Genomic DNA, 16,211 nt, shown 5'->3' with positions numbered 1-16,211 from the left:
CCGTGTGTGTATACATGTATATACACACTGTCTTTCAACATAGGTCTTTCAACTCTATCTTCGTGAAGAAGACTATCTCAGAGCCTGTGTTCCCTTTACCTGCATTCTAGGGCTTCACATTTAATGCTATGATATTCACCCCCCACTACCTTTGGGTCTCTCTCTCTCTCTCTTTATCTCGCTCTCTCTTTCTCTCTCTCTCTCTCTCTCTCTCTCTCTCTCTCTCTCTCCGTGTGTGTGTGTGTGTGTGTGTGTGTGTGTGTGTGTTTGAATGATCCATAGCATATGTGTAGAGGTAAGAAGACAACATTGGGTTTTGACCCTTACCTGGATTGAGACAAGTTCTCTTATTGGCTGCCACTATATATGGCTAACTAGCTGACCTACAAGATTCCGTGGAGTCATATCTCTATACCCCATCTTATTTTAGGAGCACTGAAGTGATAGAGGAATGCTACCAGGCCTGCTATTAAATGTGTTCTGGGTACTGGAACTCAAGTCCTTGTGTGGTGGGTAAGTGCTTTACACACTGAGCCGTCTCCCCCAGCTTCTTCTCGTCTCAAGTTGATTACAGAAGACAAAGAAACATGGGATTTGACATTTTTGGCATGATGGATGTCTGAAAGTATAGCAATTATACGTTGCTGTGTTCTAAATGTTTCTTTGCGCCCCCACCCCATTTGCATCTTAAGTCTTAAACCCTGCGGGATAATGTTAGGAGCTAGGATCTCTGCGAAGTCTAATTAGGAAGGCTCGAAGAAATGATTTTCCCCTTCTACTATCTGAGGACACAGTTTGGATTTTCCATGTATGAACCAGAAAGTGGAGCCTATGGTAGATTTTGGTTTTACTGCACCCTTTAACCTGGTCTTCCAGCCTCTTTTGTGGGCTAAAGAGAGACACATTACTAATGTTTATGAGCCATTCTGTATATGGCGTTTTACGGTAACACAAACAAAATATGGGCTGTGCACCTCCCCTAACATAGATTTACACAGTGCTTAAAACAGTAGGAATCCCTCAGTCTCAGCAGTGCGCAAGGCTTGATTCCTAGTGAGAATCTCTTCTTAACACTGTGAGAGCAAAGCCTTTTGATTCTAGATCCTTTGTAGAGAAACTGCTCTTATCTTTTCCAAGAAATCCGTGCTAATTTATTTTTCCTTGATTTAGGTGGTTTGAGTGTTAAAAATTCTAGAGGTTAATAATTAATTAAGTAGCAAAGCAAAGTTAGTTAAATGAATAATTTTCACCAGAAACTGATATCTTCCAGTCTGGGAAGATTTTTCAAAATTTAAAAAAAATTCTTCTTATTATTTTCTGAGAATGGGTGGGTGTTTTGCCCACATGTATGTCTGTGCATTGTGCATGTTCATTACCCATGGAGACCGTGATTGGAGTTAGGGACAGTTGTGAACCACTGCAAGGGTCCTGGGAATTGAACTTGGTTCCTCTGGAAGAGCAAACAGTGCTCTTAACCACTGAGCCATCTCTCTAGTCCCAACCTTTAACATTTTCTTTTTATAATTTTCCTTTCTTTTTATTAATTTTCTCATTCTAGAACTGATGTGATTGGTTTTTGGATCTCCAGTACTGCAGTGTAAATATTATTTTCTTAAACTTATTTTTCTGTTTTATTTGTATTTTTTCTAATTTTTTTGGGGTACATTCTAGAAACTCTCCTTAATTTCACCTTACAAAACCTTTTGCATAGGCTTATAGTAACTCTTACTGGCCACATCCTCTGAGCTCAAGGAGATTTTTATGATTTTAAAATATGTTTTTGCTTCCTGTTTGGTTGGTGGGTACTGTGTCTCAAATTGATACAGATATTTTGTGCAGATTTACCATTTTGCATTTAACTGTTTATGTTAAAGGCTTCTCTAAGTGGCTGAACCATAATCGGATGTCTCATATTTTAAGGGTGTCACTGACTCATAGTAAGTGGGTCACCCCACAAAGGTGACTGGAAGCCTCAGAGCATACCCCAGACTCCTTAGCTGTGGATATCCTATGGTAGGGAATACTGCCTGTTTTTATCTTTAGGAAATGGCTAATATTTTCTTTAGCTCTTCATTGGGTGGGATTTTTGTGGTTTCCGGGAAGTCAACACCAAATCAAAACTAGCAGTAAAACAGTTATTAGAGACCAACGAAGTGATCATAGAGAAAGATTGAGGGCATCACAAGGTAAGACATGAAACTGTCATGCAAGTAACCCTGGCAGAATCTGCAGGGATGTTTATCCATATGTGCCCTTTGCTGATCTGGAACAGCGGCTGGCCCCTTTCCAAAAAGTCTGGACAATGATTATCCAATGATGAATCCAATAACCACTGAATGTGTGACATCTCAGGGAAAGCGTGACCTTGGGTCACTGCATTTCCATAGCTGAGCCAGAGACCTGAAGGAACTGAGACACAGTTATTCAAATGTACAGTCAGGTACATTTGATCTCCTTAAAGTGATCTTGATGGTGTGTCTCTGTGTACTATGGAGCCAGTCAGAGTCTCCAAGGGGACTCCTTTTTTATTGCTTTTGGAGGATGACATTGTCCTGAAAATCAGATAGGAAGAAGGCTCTCAAAACAGTCTGCAGGCTTTCTCTGCATATAGAATCGTTTATGGATGGGAGGGATGTGTCATATATAGCTCTGTTTGCTATTACACATAGCAAAACTCCCTTAATTTATCCATTCCAAAGGATAAACCATCATAGTGTGATTCATTCTTAAAGAAAGAGGGAGTGTAAGCCTCTGCTTCTTCCTCTTTTGTCTCTCTCCCTTTCTCCCTTTCTTCCTTCCTTTCCTGTTTTGTTTGTCTGGAGTTTTTGCATTCCCCAAAGAACCAGTGATAACTGCTGTTTAGAGACATGTGTGGCATAAATCAGCCTGCCTGCCCAGCTTTTCCACAGCTCAGCATCCTTTACTTAATCCACTCCACCATTCATCCATCTACCTTGTGGCTTCCAACATGTCACTGTATTTATGTCCTCTTGGACTCCTTGTACTTGAATGTATGTACTTAAAATGTGACATTTCTTTTCTCTTTGCTGTTTGAGACACTGAGAAATATGTGAATGTATGTTTCCTGTTTAACTGGATTTTCTCTTTAAAGAGACATGGCCTGTAATGACCCAGTAACTGTAAAAATTCCTTAGCATAGATTAGAGAAGCCACATAGACTTGTAAAAACAGCATGGATTAATGGAGTAGATTTTTGAACTGGCCAGTAAGAATGTTATTCATCTGGGCCTCAAGAAATTGTCAAATGGGAAACACAGAATCAAGCTACACAAAATCAAATAGATCAGTTGTTTGGTTTGTAGTAAATAGATACTAAATTAAATTCTTTGTTTTTTTTTTCTAAGCCATAGGTGAACTTGCCTTAAAATTAAAACATGACAAAATGACAAAGTTCTTCTACATCCTTACCTTCTTTTTGTCTGAGTGGTGAACTTCCAGAGGTACTCCCTGAAAACCCACTGGCAATGCTGGCCAGGAATTCTGGTAGGTGATCTTAACTCTCCTCCTTTCCTCCAATTCCAATCCATGTCTTACTCCCTGCCTTATAGCAAATTACCCACTATGACCTGTCTGTCCTCTCTGCACTCCTTCCCATAACCTACACAGATCTTGGTGGGACACCCACCTTTCCTCCTTCCTGGGGATCTCTGAGCCCTTACTATTCCACCCCCATTCCTATGTGTCAACTCCCAATACCTAGAAACAAATTATACAGTGGATACACCTGGCAAGATCTCCAAATTAGTCCCCAGCAGGAAACCCATAATCACCACAGTCTCTTAAGAACCAGAGAAGGAAACGGAAACCAAGTAATGAGACAAACACCCCCCAAAACATAAGACCAGATATAAGCACCTGAAATTACAATAATTTTAAGTGCCCACAAGTCTAGGTGCAAACAAAAAAAATCAATTAACATCCAAGGCAACATGTCCTCACCAAAGCCCAGCAACCCTATTGCTGCAGGCCATGAGAAGTGCAATGTAGCTGAAGCACAAGACAAGATACTATGAATATGCTCAAAGTTTTTAAAGAAGATGCCACTATATCTAATAATGAAATCTGTGAAAACACAGTGAAATGAAATAAAGAAAGTGTTGGAGAAATGAGAGTAGAAATAGAATCCCTAAAGAAAACCCAAACTTAAATAAAACAGGAAGTAAAAAGCTTTGGCAGTTGAGCAGGAACCTTCTAGGCAAGCTTCACCCACAGAACACAAGAGATGGAAGAGAACTTGAGGCATTAAACACTGATGTGGGAAGCCCTTCTGTATATGTGTTGCTTTTATTGGCTAATGAATAAAATAATTTTGGTCAATGGCTTAGCAGAGCAAAGCCAGGTTGGAAATCTGAACGGAGATTATAGAGAGAGTAGGCAGAGTCAGAGAGACGTCATGTAACTGCCAAAGAAGACGGTCGCCAGAAACTTCTCGGGTAAGCCACAGTCTCATGCAATACAAAGAATAATAGATATAGGTTATTTTAAGATCTAAGAGCTAGCCAGTAAGAATCCTGAGCTAATAGGCAGAACAGTGTTGTAATGAACATAATTTCTGTGTGATTATTAGGGACTGAGCAGTCGAGAAATGAACTAGCAGTCTTCTCTTACAAAAGACAAAATTGAAGAAATAGTTATCGCAGTCAAAAAATGTTAAATTTGAAAAACTCCAGGATCAAAACATCCAGGAAATCTTGATGCCACGAAAAGACCAAACTTAAATGTAATAGGAATAGGGGAAGGAGAAGAAACCCAGGTCAAAGGTAGAGAAAGTATTTTCAACAAAATCAGAGAAGAAACATTTTCTAATCTGAAGAAGGAGATGCCTATCAAGGTACAAGAGGCATATATAACACCAAATAGACTGTACCAGAAAAGAAAGTCCTCTTGGAATATGATATTCAATACATTAAATGTACAGAACAAAGGAAGAATAATGAAAACTGCAAAGGAAAAAGGCCATTGGAATGACAGGAGGTTTCCCAGTGGAGACACTAGAAGCCAGAAGAGCCTGGACAGATGTTTTATAAATTCTAAAAGACCACAGATGACAGCATAGACTGCTATACCTAGCAAAAATATCAATTACAATAGATAGAGAAAGAAAAATATTCTATGACAGAAGTAAATTTTCACAGCTCCCCAGAAACTGTGAGAAGGAAAATGTTAATCAGAAGAGACTTCCTACACATAATATCACTCAATGAATATTCTTTGACAAGAAAATCAAAAGAGGTTAAAAAAAAGCCACCAAAACAACAAACTAATAGTAATCAACATACACTGTTCCTTGATACCTCTCAACACTGAAGGTCTCTACTCCCCAATAAAAAAAAGACACAGACTAACAGATGGATTTGAACAGGAGTCATTCTTCTGCTGTATCCAAGAAATAATCTAACTTCCGAAATAGGCATTCCCTCAGATAAAAGGCATTCCAAGCAAATTGACCCAAGAAACAATCTGGTGTAGGAACATTTTAATATCTGAAAACAGATAAAACTAATAGAAAGAGCTTAGGGAAAAATATGCATAGTCATCCAAGAAAAAAAAAACCAAGCAAGATAATGCAATTTGAAGCTTCTATACACCAAAAATAGTTCAGCCAAGTTCAACAAAGAAACCCTACTTCAGCTATAACCACATATTGACCCTAACTAACAGATACTTGGTGACTTAAGTACCCCATTCTCTCCAATTGGCCTGTCATCCAGATAAAGACTAAACAGGGAAATTCTGGCACTAACACATATCATAACTTAAATGGACCTAGCAGATATTACAGAGCATTTCATCCAAACACAAAAGAATATACCTTCTCCTCAGGACCTTCAAAATTGTGCTCAAACATGGGTACAAAGCAAATCTCAACATGTAAAGAAAATAAAATAGCACCTTGGAAAATATCTGACCCCCATGAGTTAAAGCTGAATATCAACATCAGAAATAACAGAGGCCTTATAAACCCATGGACACTAAACAATTCACTGCTGAATAAAAAAGGAATCAAGGAGGAAATTAAGGAAAAATTAGAAACATTTTAGAACAGAATGAAAATGAAAACACAAGATACCCAAACCTATGGGACACAATGAAGGCTGTTCTAAGAAGCAAGTTTATAGTACTAAATGCCTACATATAAAGAATTGTATATATATATATATATATATATATATATATATATATATATCAGAACGCCTGAAAGCGCTAGAATGAAAAGAAGAAATAACACCGAAAAGGAGTAGAGCACAAGAAATAATAAATTTCATGACTTAAATCAATAAAGTAAAGAGAATAAGTGCAAAGAATAGATGAAAGAAAGAGTTGGTTCTTTGAGAAAATCATAAAGATTGATAGACCCTTAGTCAAATTAACTAAAAATTTCATAGGGAGAGAGAAGATCGAAATTAACAAAATTAGAGATGAAAAGGGGACAATGACAACAGATACCAACAAATTCCAGAGAACCATAAAGACATATGTGAAAAAGCTATACCCAACTAAATTGAAAAACCTAAAATAAATGGGTAATTTTCTTGCTATATACCACCTACCAAATTTAGGTTAAGATTAGATAAGCTATTGAAACAGATTTATAATCCCTAGTGAAACAGAAGCAGTAGCTAAGTCTCCCAACTGGAAAAAGAAAAAAACAAAACAAAACAACAACAACAACAAAAACAAGATGGAAAGCTCAGGATGAAATGGATTTAACAAAGAATTCCACCACACTTCCAAAACAGAAATGAAGCCAATGTTTCTCAAGCTACTCCACATAATAGAAACAGGAGGAACACTACTTAATTTGTTTTTCAAGGCCACAATTAACCTGATACCCAAGCCACATAACAATTCCTCAAAGAAAAGAAAGAGAATTGCAAACGAATGAATGAATAAATAAATAATGAAAGAGAATTACAGACCAATTTCTTTTATGAACATAGATGCAAAAATTCTCAATAAAATACCTGCAAACTGAATCTGAGAACACATTAAAAAAATCCTCCACCATGATCAAGTAATCTTCATCCCAGAGATTCAGGGGTGGCTCAACAAACATAAATCATAAAAATGTGATCCACCATATAAATAAACTGAAAGACAAAATCCCCATGATCATGTCATGAGATGAATAATAAAAAGCCTTTGACAAAACCCAGCACCCTGAGAAGATAAAAATAAAGGCAATTTGCCACAAGCTCCCAGTCAACATCAAATGGAGAGAAACCCAAAAAATTTCCACTAAAATCAGGAACAAGTCAAGGTTTTTCACCCTCTTTATACCTAATCAATATAATACTAGAAGTCTTAGCTAAAGCAGTAAGACAATTAAAAGAGATCAAGGAGATAATAATTTGTAAGATAAGAAGTTGAAGTATCTTAATTTTCAGGTGATATTCATAAGTGAACCTAAAAAGTAGCTGATTACAAAACTAGCCCACAGAAACTATTAGCCTTCCTATATACAAATGACTAGTTGACTGAGAAAGAAACACCTTTCAGAGTAACAGCAAAAATTGTTAGGTTCAGAGACATGCAAACGATGGAAGACTTACCACAAGAGTCTAGGGAACCAGAAGCAACCTTCATTTCAGGAAGAAAAAATACAAACCAAAAAATATCACAGTGGGACACCAAAGCTTATCAGCTAGAGCAGAAACCACAGCCAAAGATTGGACTTCTGAAATTGTGGCAATGGAAGCAGGTTTGGGGCCTCTTCTTATAGTAAAACCCAGCACCAGGTGTGGGTCAAAGTGCAATCTTGAGGTCAGGCTTAAAGTCACATTACACTTTAAGTTTTACGGCTTTTGGTTGTAGGATGTTTGTGAAAGCCTGTGGCTGACACAGCTGCTTTCCACTGTCCCTGCAAGAATGCAAATAGAGTCACATAGGGGGACAGTTAAAAATTAAGGGAATACAATGCAAAGGGTCCCCTAAAGGAAATAGAAGCTAACCTTTGTCCGCTGTACCTGCCTAGCTGGGAAGAAGAGAGGCAGAACACAATTGCTAAAAGTTTATCTCTGTACACAGTGACTGCCAGGATGTCTCCTCCTAAGGCAGAACATGTTTGTTAAAGGTTAACAGTGGCAGCCAGCTGTATTTTCTTTTCCTTCCAAATGTGTTTGCGTTCACAATTTTATATTTATATATTCCTGAACCATTTATTTCTATATTCTATTCCTGGACTCATCAAAATGAAAAATATCTTGTGGTCACTCTAACAAAGAAATTGAAAGACTTGTGTGATAAAATTTAAGGTATTAAGGAAAGAAGTCAAAAAGAGGCTGTCAGAAAAATAGAAAAATCTCTCAGGCTCACTGACCAATAGGATTAATATAGTAAAAATGGCCATCCTACCAAGAGAAACCTATAGATTAAAGGCAATCTCCACTGAAATTCTTCACAGAAATTGTAAGGAAAATTTTCAGAATCATGTGGAAACATAAAAATGTAATTGCTTAAAAAAAACTCTTTGGGGACCTGTCACCTAGATCCCAAATAATAAATAAAGACTTATTCTTACTTATCTTACTTATGAATGCCTGGCCTTAGCTTGGCTTGTTTCTAACTAACTTTCCTAACTTAAATTATCCAGTTTTTCCTTAACTATGTTTTGCCTCTGGGCTTTTTATCTTTCTTCTATATATCTTTCTTTTTTTCTTACTCTGTGGCTGGCTGGGTGGCTGACCCCTGGCGTCTTCTTCTTCTTTCCTCACCGCTCACTCTCTTTTCCCTAGATTTCTCCTCCTATTTATTCTTTCTGTCCACCACCGCCACCTACTTCTCTCTTCTGCCTATCTATTGGTCATTCAGCTTTTTATTAGACCAATAAGTTGTTTCAAACAGGCAAATTAACACAGCTTTACATTGTTAAACAAATGCAACATAAAAGAATGAAACACATCTTCACATCATTAAACAAATATTTCATAGCATAAATAAATGTAACACATTCTAACCAATATAAAAAAACCAAAAAACCTAGGATAGCTAAAACAATATTGAATAATTAAAGACCTTCTGTAGTTCTCATCCTTTACAATTTCAAATAGTACTACATGGCTATAGTAATTAAAAAAAACATGGTATTGGCATAAAAGCAGATACATTGATCAGAGGAACCAAATTGAAGACCCAGATATAAGTCTAAACTCCTATGGACACAAGATTTATATATATATATATATATATATATATATATATATATATATATATCTCCCAGAAATACACACTGGAAAAAATACAGCATATTCAACAAATTGTTCTGGTCAAATTGCATGTAGAAGAATATAAATGGATCCATATTTATCACCCTGCACAAAACCCAACTACTAATAGATCAATTTCAATACTTTAGAAAGATCTCAATGTGACCTGAGGGATTCTTTTATGAGTCCCAAGTGTGACCTGAGTCTATATTGCTTTTCCAAAGACAGTGTGTGTTTAGAATCCTGTCTTTTGAACTCATATGGCTTCTACAACCAATCATTGGGTCATTAGAAGTGTCCTTTCTCTGAGCTGCATGCTCTGTCAAAGATCAATGATATGCAATTTATGATGAGTCTTAAGGTTGAAATTGTGGCAAAACTGCTTGAAGATATGAAATTAAAACTTTCCTTGCACTTATATGATTTTAATAAGCTGTGTGCTCTATCCTGCTTCTGTTATAGAATTGGGTATAGAATCCATCCTCATGCCCCATTTAGTCTGAATGAATGTCCTTAGTCTAAATAAGAAATTAAATTTTAACAAATCACAGAATCTTAGAAAACCTTGGAGATTGTGTAGGGCACCCCCATTATATTCAGATGTAGAAGCTAGGCCAATAACAAAGGGAAAATATCCCATCCGAGGTCACTTGGTGGCAGATACTGGACACAGTTTAGAACATTGCGTTCTAAACCAGCATATATGCAAAACTCTTTCTACAAGCTTTGCGAATTTTATTTGGAATTATTAATTAAATAACAAGAAATACCAAGTGTGTAGGAAGATGGTGTAGACTTTTACCCCAGTTTGGAAACCAGGCTATAAAAACAATGCTGTGACCATCAACTAATTTCTTTTGTCTGCAAATGTAGTTGACAGTAAATTATAGTGGTTGTCTTCAAATATTTAGAAAGACATTGAAAACACCCTCCTAAACTCTTTCTTAAAGACAACCTACAAACACAACCATGCTGTGTCCACGGCACTTCTTGTGGAGTATAATTGCATCATGGTGGTGACTGGAAGTAAGAGTCTTTCTATTTCAAAGGTGGCCATGGACGTGTTTCCGTAAATGACTCTGTGGTCTCTCCTAAGTTCCTCTGGTTCCATTTCCACGGGCCATGGCTTTTCATTGCTGCCTATAATCTTGACGAGTAAGGATGGCACCAACATTGGCTGAGGTGGACGCTGGTATACTTATTATTGACTTAAGCATCTACTTCAGCATCAAGTTGAACAGAAATCACCAGGTTGCTTGCTTTTGAATGTGGAAAGCTGCTGAAAGTAATTATGTTTTCGTTCTTTCTAACCTTGCATGAGGTGTGACTTGGCATTCTACCTGTCCAATCAGCTAGAAGTGGGGCTCCAGAAAGACGAAGTTAGGTCATTGCAGTTAAGGTCCCAGGCTTGTTCAGGCCAAACTGATGGTCCGCCGTGCACATCCTCAGGTGCACACATCTGGGAGCGCTGTCCACACCCCGCAGCAAAGTGTGGTCCTTCTCAGCTTCCTGGTGGTCATTCACCACCACGCCAAGGATCAGTTTGCTTTTATAAAATTCGGTTTTATAATACCAGGCCCAAAGAATAAGCTTGTTCTCTCAGTATCCTCAAAGATGATAGTGTCGCCGGGCGGTGGTGGTGCATGCCTTTAATCCCAGCACTCGGGAGGCAGAGGCAGGCGGATCTCTGTGAGTTCGAGACCAGCCTGGTCTACAGAGCTAGTTCCAGGACAGGCTCCAAAGCCACAGAGAAACCCTGTCTCGAAAAACCACAAAAAAAAAAAAAGATGATAGTGTCATTCTCTTAGACTTGATCTGACAATGCATACGTGGCCCTTGCATTTCAGACATATTGTTTCATTAAGCTAGAAATGTTAGATGTGTGTAGGGCTCTCCCATACACTTCCCCTCTTTGAGAGATACTAAGTTTTATCCCTTCTGTCTGATTTAGAATGAACCGGAAGTCAAACACAAGCCCTGGCAGGTGCCTGCTCTGGAAACAGTGTCTCTGTTTTTGCAGAACAGCTCATTCTGCCTCCGTTTCATAGAGACTCTTTCCAGTGAGCCTGTACTGTCTTGGGCATAAAGCAAGCGGTGCTGTGCAAACTCTTCCTGAAGGCTGTTAACTCCTGAAGAATTATATTTAAGTCATCAGTACAAAGCCTAAGGGCATCCAGTTTTTGTCTGCTTCCCTTACCCCAATAGGTGGAGGTGTCCAGCTAGTTGTATGATCTGAGCAGAGATGAAGAACTGGGGCCCAACATATTTTTTTCCCATGAGCAAGGTCTAAGTGATACATAGTCTGACATAACCAAAACAAGTCTTGTCTTCGGCATGGGTAAGAGCATGGGTGTCTCCCACACAGGAGTCACTGGGCAGTACCCTGGAGCATGGGTGTCCACCTCCTGAAAGCTGGTATATGGAGTTTTAGATGGCCAAGACCAATCAACATGCCATACTAAGTGCTCTTGTTTCTGTTTTAAATACCCCAGTACCACAGGAAGTTCCCATTCTGCTCTAGTTAAGGCTCTGGTGTCAAGAGACAGATAATATACAAATAGATAAATTATAAATATGTGACTAAATGAATACACATGTAGGTATGGTATTATAGTAATGAAGATATCTTTAAAGGATCCAGTGATAAAAGCCATGAGCACAAACCAGCAGAACTGAGGAGAGAGAGCAGGTGAAGCTTGGAGGGGGGTTGCTGTGTCAGAGAAGGTGTCTGGAAAAGGTCACTGGTAGCTTAAGTTTGACCACAAAACTGAGTAAGAGAGTTGATTTTGTGTTTATCTTCGAGAGAAGAAGTCTAGGTCCATATAGTATAACAAATCATAAAAATGTGCTCTGTTTTTTAGAAGAACAAGAAGAGGACCACTCTGATTTTTGGTTTCCTCTGCCAGCTTTTCCATTGGAATGCACTTAAGAACAGTAGCCTCCACAAACAGCCACCTATTTCAGGGATCCAGATGTGGCATGTTCTGGTATTTACCAGCATGGCTTCATGCATAGAGTCCAGGTTCTCTCTTTAATTTTCCACTTTTGCCATTCTGAGCACATAGTTAAATCACTCAGCTTTTATTGTTGTCCTTAAAGTAAATATACTGTTTTTCTTGTGAGGGATAGTTTTAAAATTTATGATTTATTATTTATTAAATTTATTTTAGTTATTTAAAGAAATGGCCTGCTTTGTTTTAGCAATAGAAGAAAAATATTGCTTGAAAGGTACAACCTATGAAGTAGAGGAAAGATTATCTGGCAATGGTGCAGAACCCATGCTGTAGGCATCCCTACGTTTCTTCACTTTTCTCCTTCTCCTGCTCGTTCTGGGCAGGTTTCCCACTCGTTCCCTGTAATAACAAGACCAGTCACTTTTGTGGCATACTTGCTACATTTCAGGGGGGAGGGCATTCTCAATAGTTTGTATTCCTCAGCTTAGGTGTTTTCAGCTCTCACAGAAGCTTAATGTTAAAACATGCCAGAAGATTGAGAAAGCACAATGATTATAAAGATGGGTATAGTGCCTGGTACACACTAGACACCACCATTGGTTGCTAATATTACTACTGTACTTTCTTATGTCCTTCTAAAAATCTATGGATGGATTTCATAATTTTTAATTCATAGGGCAGAGGATCTGCAGTAGTTATTTAGGGTTACTTCACCAGTTCAGTCTAAATCTCTACTGGGTGTTGTGGCACACACCTTTAATCTCAGTACTCAGAGGCAGAGATCCGAGTTTGCCATCAGTTCCATCAACATAGAAAACTCCAAGTCAGCCAGGACTGTTATACATTATAATATTCTATAATGTATACTGTACATTATAATGAGATTCTGTCTCAATAGATATTAAATCTCAATTAGACATTTACTAAAGATTGTTTTTTTCTTATTTTCTTTGTATGTCTATGATGGAAATAACATATAAGTACACATTCATGAAGACATGTAGACATATAAACATTCTGAGGAGAGTTTTGAATCCCAGAATCCATGTAACTCTTTAAAGACTATGAAGTCATATAGTACAGCCAAGGTCAAGATGGGATGGACATAGCACATGATGGCTGGTGGTCTTCCCCTATTCTGTTAGGTCCAGTGTTATTTCCCTATTATCTGCCCGAGAAAAAAATGAATATGGTCAGCTAAATGAGAGAGCAAGTGGGAAAATCTGCTGTGAAGGCAGATGTTTGCCCTGCCCTGCCATTATATTCTCTTCATTTCCTTCTGCTCCTCCTCTTCCATTTCTTTCTCATTCCTTCCTCCCTCTTTTTCTTCTGTTCATTCCTTCTTCTCTCCCTCCCTCTGTCCCTCTGCCTCTCCATTCCTCCCTCTCTCCAGCTCCCTCCCTCCTCCCTTACCTTTTTCATATTCCTGTCTCTCTCCCTATGTCTCTGTCCTTTCTTTATTGCTGTGTTGATATATCTTCTAAAAACAGTTTAGATCAGACAGGGGTTACTGTGGCTCACAGTGAAAGGATGCAGTACATCATGGTAGGAGAAAAGATGGCACTGGGGGAAGCTTTAGCTGAGCATAAGAGTGTCAGGTCACATTCTATCCACAGTTAGAAAGGAGAGAGAGAGAGAGAGAGAGAGAGAGAGAGAGAGAGAGAGAGAGAGAGAGAGAACTGGTATTCCTCAGGTTTTTGCCTTCTTTCCCCTCTTGTATTCAGTGATAGCAACCACCTCACAGTCACACACAGGAGTGTGTCTCCCAGGTGATTCTAAATTCCAATCAAATTGACACTGAAATTTAACCATTATCAGGAGGAAGGATTGATTTTGACTCATGGATCCATCACAGTGGGGAAGGCATAGCACAGTTCATGATGGCTCCCAGCTGTGTGAGGTTGCTTACCTACATCCTGGCAGGTCAGGCTTGAATGGGGTGGAAGGCAGGGAACAAACCTCTCTTGCTTTAGTGAAAACCCACTCCTAACTTCCTTAAGCACTATCACCAGCTGGAGACAATGTGTTCAAACACAGCAGCGTGTTAAGGACATTTCACATCCAAATGTAATATTCTGTCCCATGAGTCTCACATACTCATGGCCTTCTCAAAATGCAAACTGCATTTGGTTAAAAGTTTCCTTTAAAAATATCTAGACATCTAACATTTTCCAAAGGTCTGAAGCTTCTTCTCTGACTTAAGGCAGTCGAGCTGTGAGATCATGTAAAATCAAAAAGCAGGTTATATGCATAAATGATGCAATAGAGGAATGGGACAAAGGAAGGAAAGACCAACCAATTCAAGACTTAAACTATTCAGAGTGAACATCAAACCTTAAAGCTCCATGTCCAACATCTGGGTCTCATGGTAGAATAATTTGGGTTCCAGCAGCCTTGGGTAGCTTCTTTCCCCCAGAACTACTGCCTATGGCACATATGATATTTGTCTGGGGCCACCACCACTCCATGCCTGCAATTTTCTTAGACAGATGTTCCATGTTCCTAGTATTTTCTTCAACATGTGGTCTCCATTGCAACTTACGCTTTTCTTTTATAGCCTTATGCACAGACTGCTCCAAGACTCTAGTTGGGGTTGAAACATTTAGATAAAGATTTGTACACTTGAAAATTAGAATAATGTATGTGTGAGAGAGAGTGTGTATAGGAATTCGAACCACATGCTGTGTGTGTGTGTGTGTGTGTGTGTGTGTGTGTGTGTGCGTGTGTGTGACTTTATGGGATACCGAGAACACATCTCTGTTTACAAGAGGTTTTGTATGGGTAATATAGGAGGTAAGGTTAGAGGGCTTTGAGAATTTGTGTGTTAAGATGTGGGGTCGTGCTTATAGATACAGAAGCTCAGTCAGGCCAATATGTGGAAGAAAGATAGAATAAATAAGATAATATGGGGTGGAACTTAGCAAAGCTATGAAGCTATTTGTAGTGTATAGATCATATACCTAGCTCAATATGGGTTCCTCAGAAAAACAGAAGGGGAAAAAGCATATGGATGAATGGAGGAATGGAAGGAAAAAGGAAAGAGGGAGAGAACATCAGTTGATAACATTCAGAACATGTGTGGGTCTGTTACATGTACATAGCACACACATGTGAAATTTTCTGCCTGTACAATGTGGAAACTTTTGCACTTTTATTGGCTGATAGTACTTGGCAATCAAAAATTTGAAAGTATAGAAATTGTTTCTTGCGTATCTTATATAGTATTTCCCTCCACCTGTTAGACTCTGATGAAGGGGAGTTAATATCATGGGGACAATGGGTCCATTTTTGGATGAATGCTTTCATTATTACTGAGGTATAAAAATTCTATATCTTATCCATTGAACTCTACTACTTTCCCATTTTCTTCTCCATTTCTTATCATTTCCCTTCTATCATAATTGTTTCTCTTTATTTTGTTCCTTCTTCTGATAAGATAGGTAATGCAGGAATGTCCTCTGTCAGCATACCCATTCCTGGGATACACTGAACTGAAAAATAAATATCACCCTACGGCTTTCCAGGTGTATCCTCTCCATTGCTTCTTTCCAAAGAGAATTCCTGATTGCATGGAGCCCTTTTTAATAGAATAAAGTCAGTCTAGCGATTTGATGGACATAACACTTCATGTCTGGTTCTCTGCCCGTATCATTCAGACCCAGTGACATTTTCCTGCATATCAGCCTAATTTACAATGATCTGCCTGCGTATTTTGGGAGACTGTCGTGTTATTAGAGCTCTCCTTGCCCAGTAAATGATGGGGGTTGACATCTATAAAGAAGACAACAGCCAGTGACTTCCACGTGTGGAATGTAAGCATCCCACCCTCTCCATCCCTCAACTAGAACAGTCTCAAGGCATGTTTCGTGCACAGAGATGCTCTGACTGTCAACTGTGGTAACCAAATTAGCAATATATATTCTATTATCTATTCCTTCCAGATGGATCAGTTTGCCATTGTTCTTCCAAGATTTCTTCCAAGATAAGCTACATGATCTAGGTCCTCCTCTGAAAACTTTTTTTTTCCTGT

This window comes from Microtus oregoni, unplaced genomic scaffold (assembly GCF_018167655.1).
Source record: "Microtus oregoni isolate MIOR12 unplaced genomic scaffold, Mior012 000022F_ref0000154, whole genome shotgun sequence".
NCBI classification, from domain to species: domain Eukaryota; kingdom Metazoa; phylum Chordata; class Mammalia; order Rodentia; family Cricetidae; genus Microtus; species Microtus oregoni.
Note: the sequence above shows the minus strand (reverse complement) of the source record.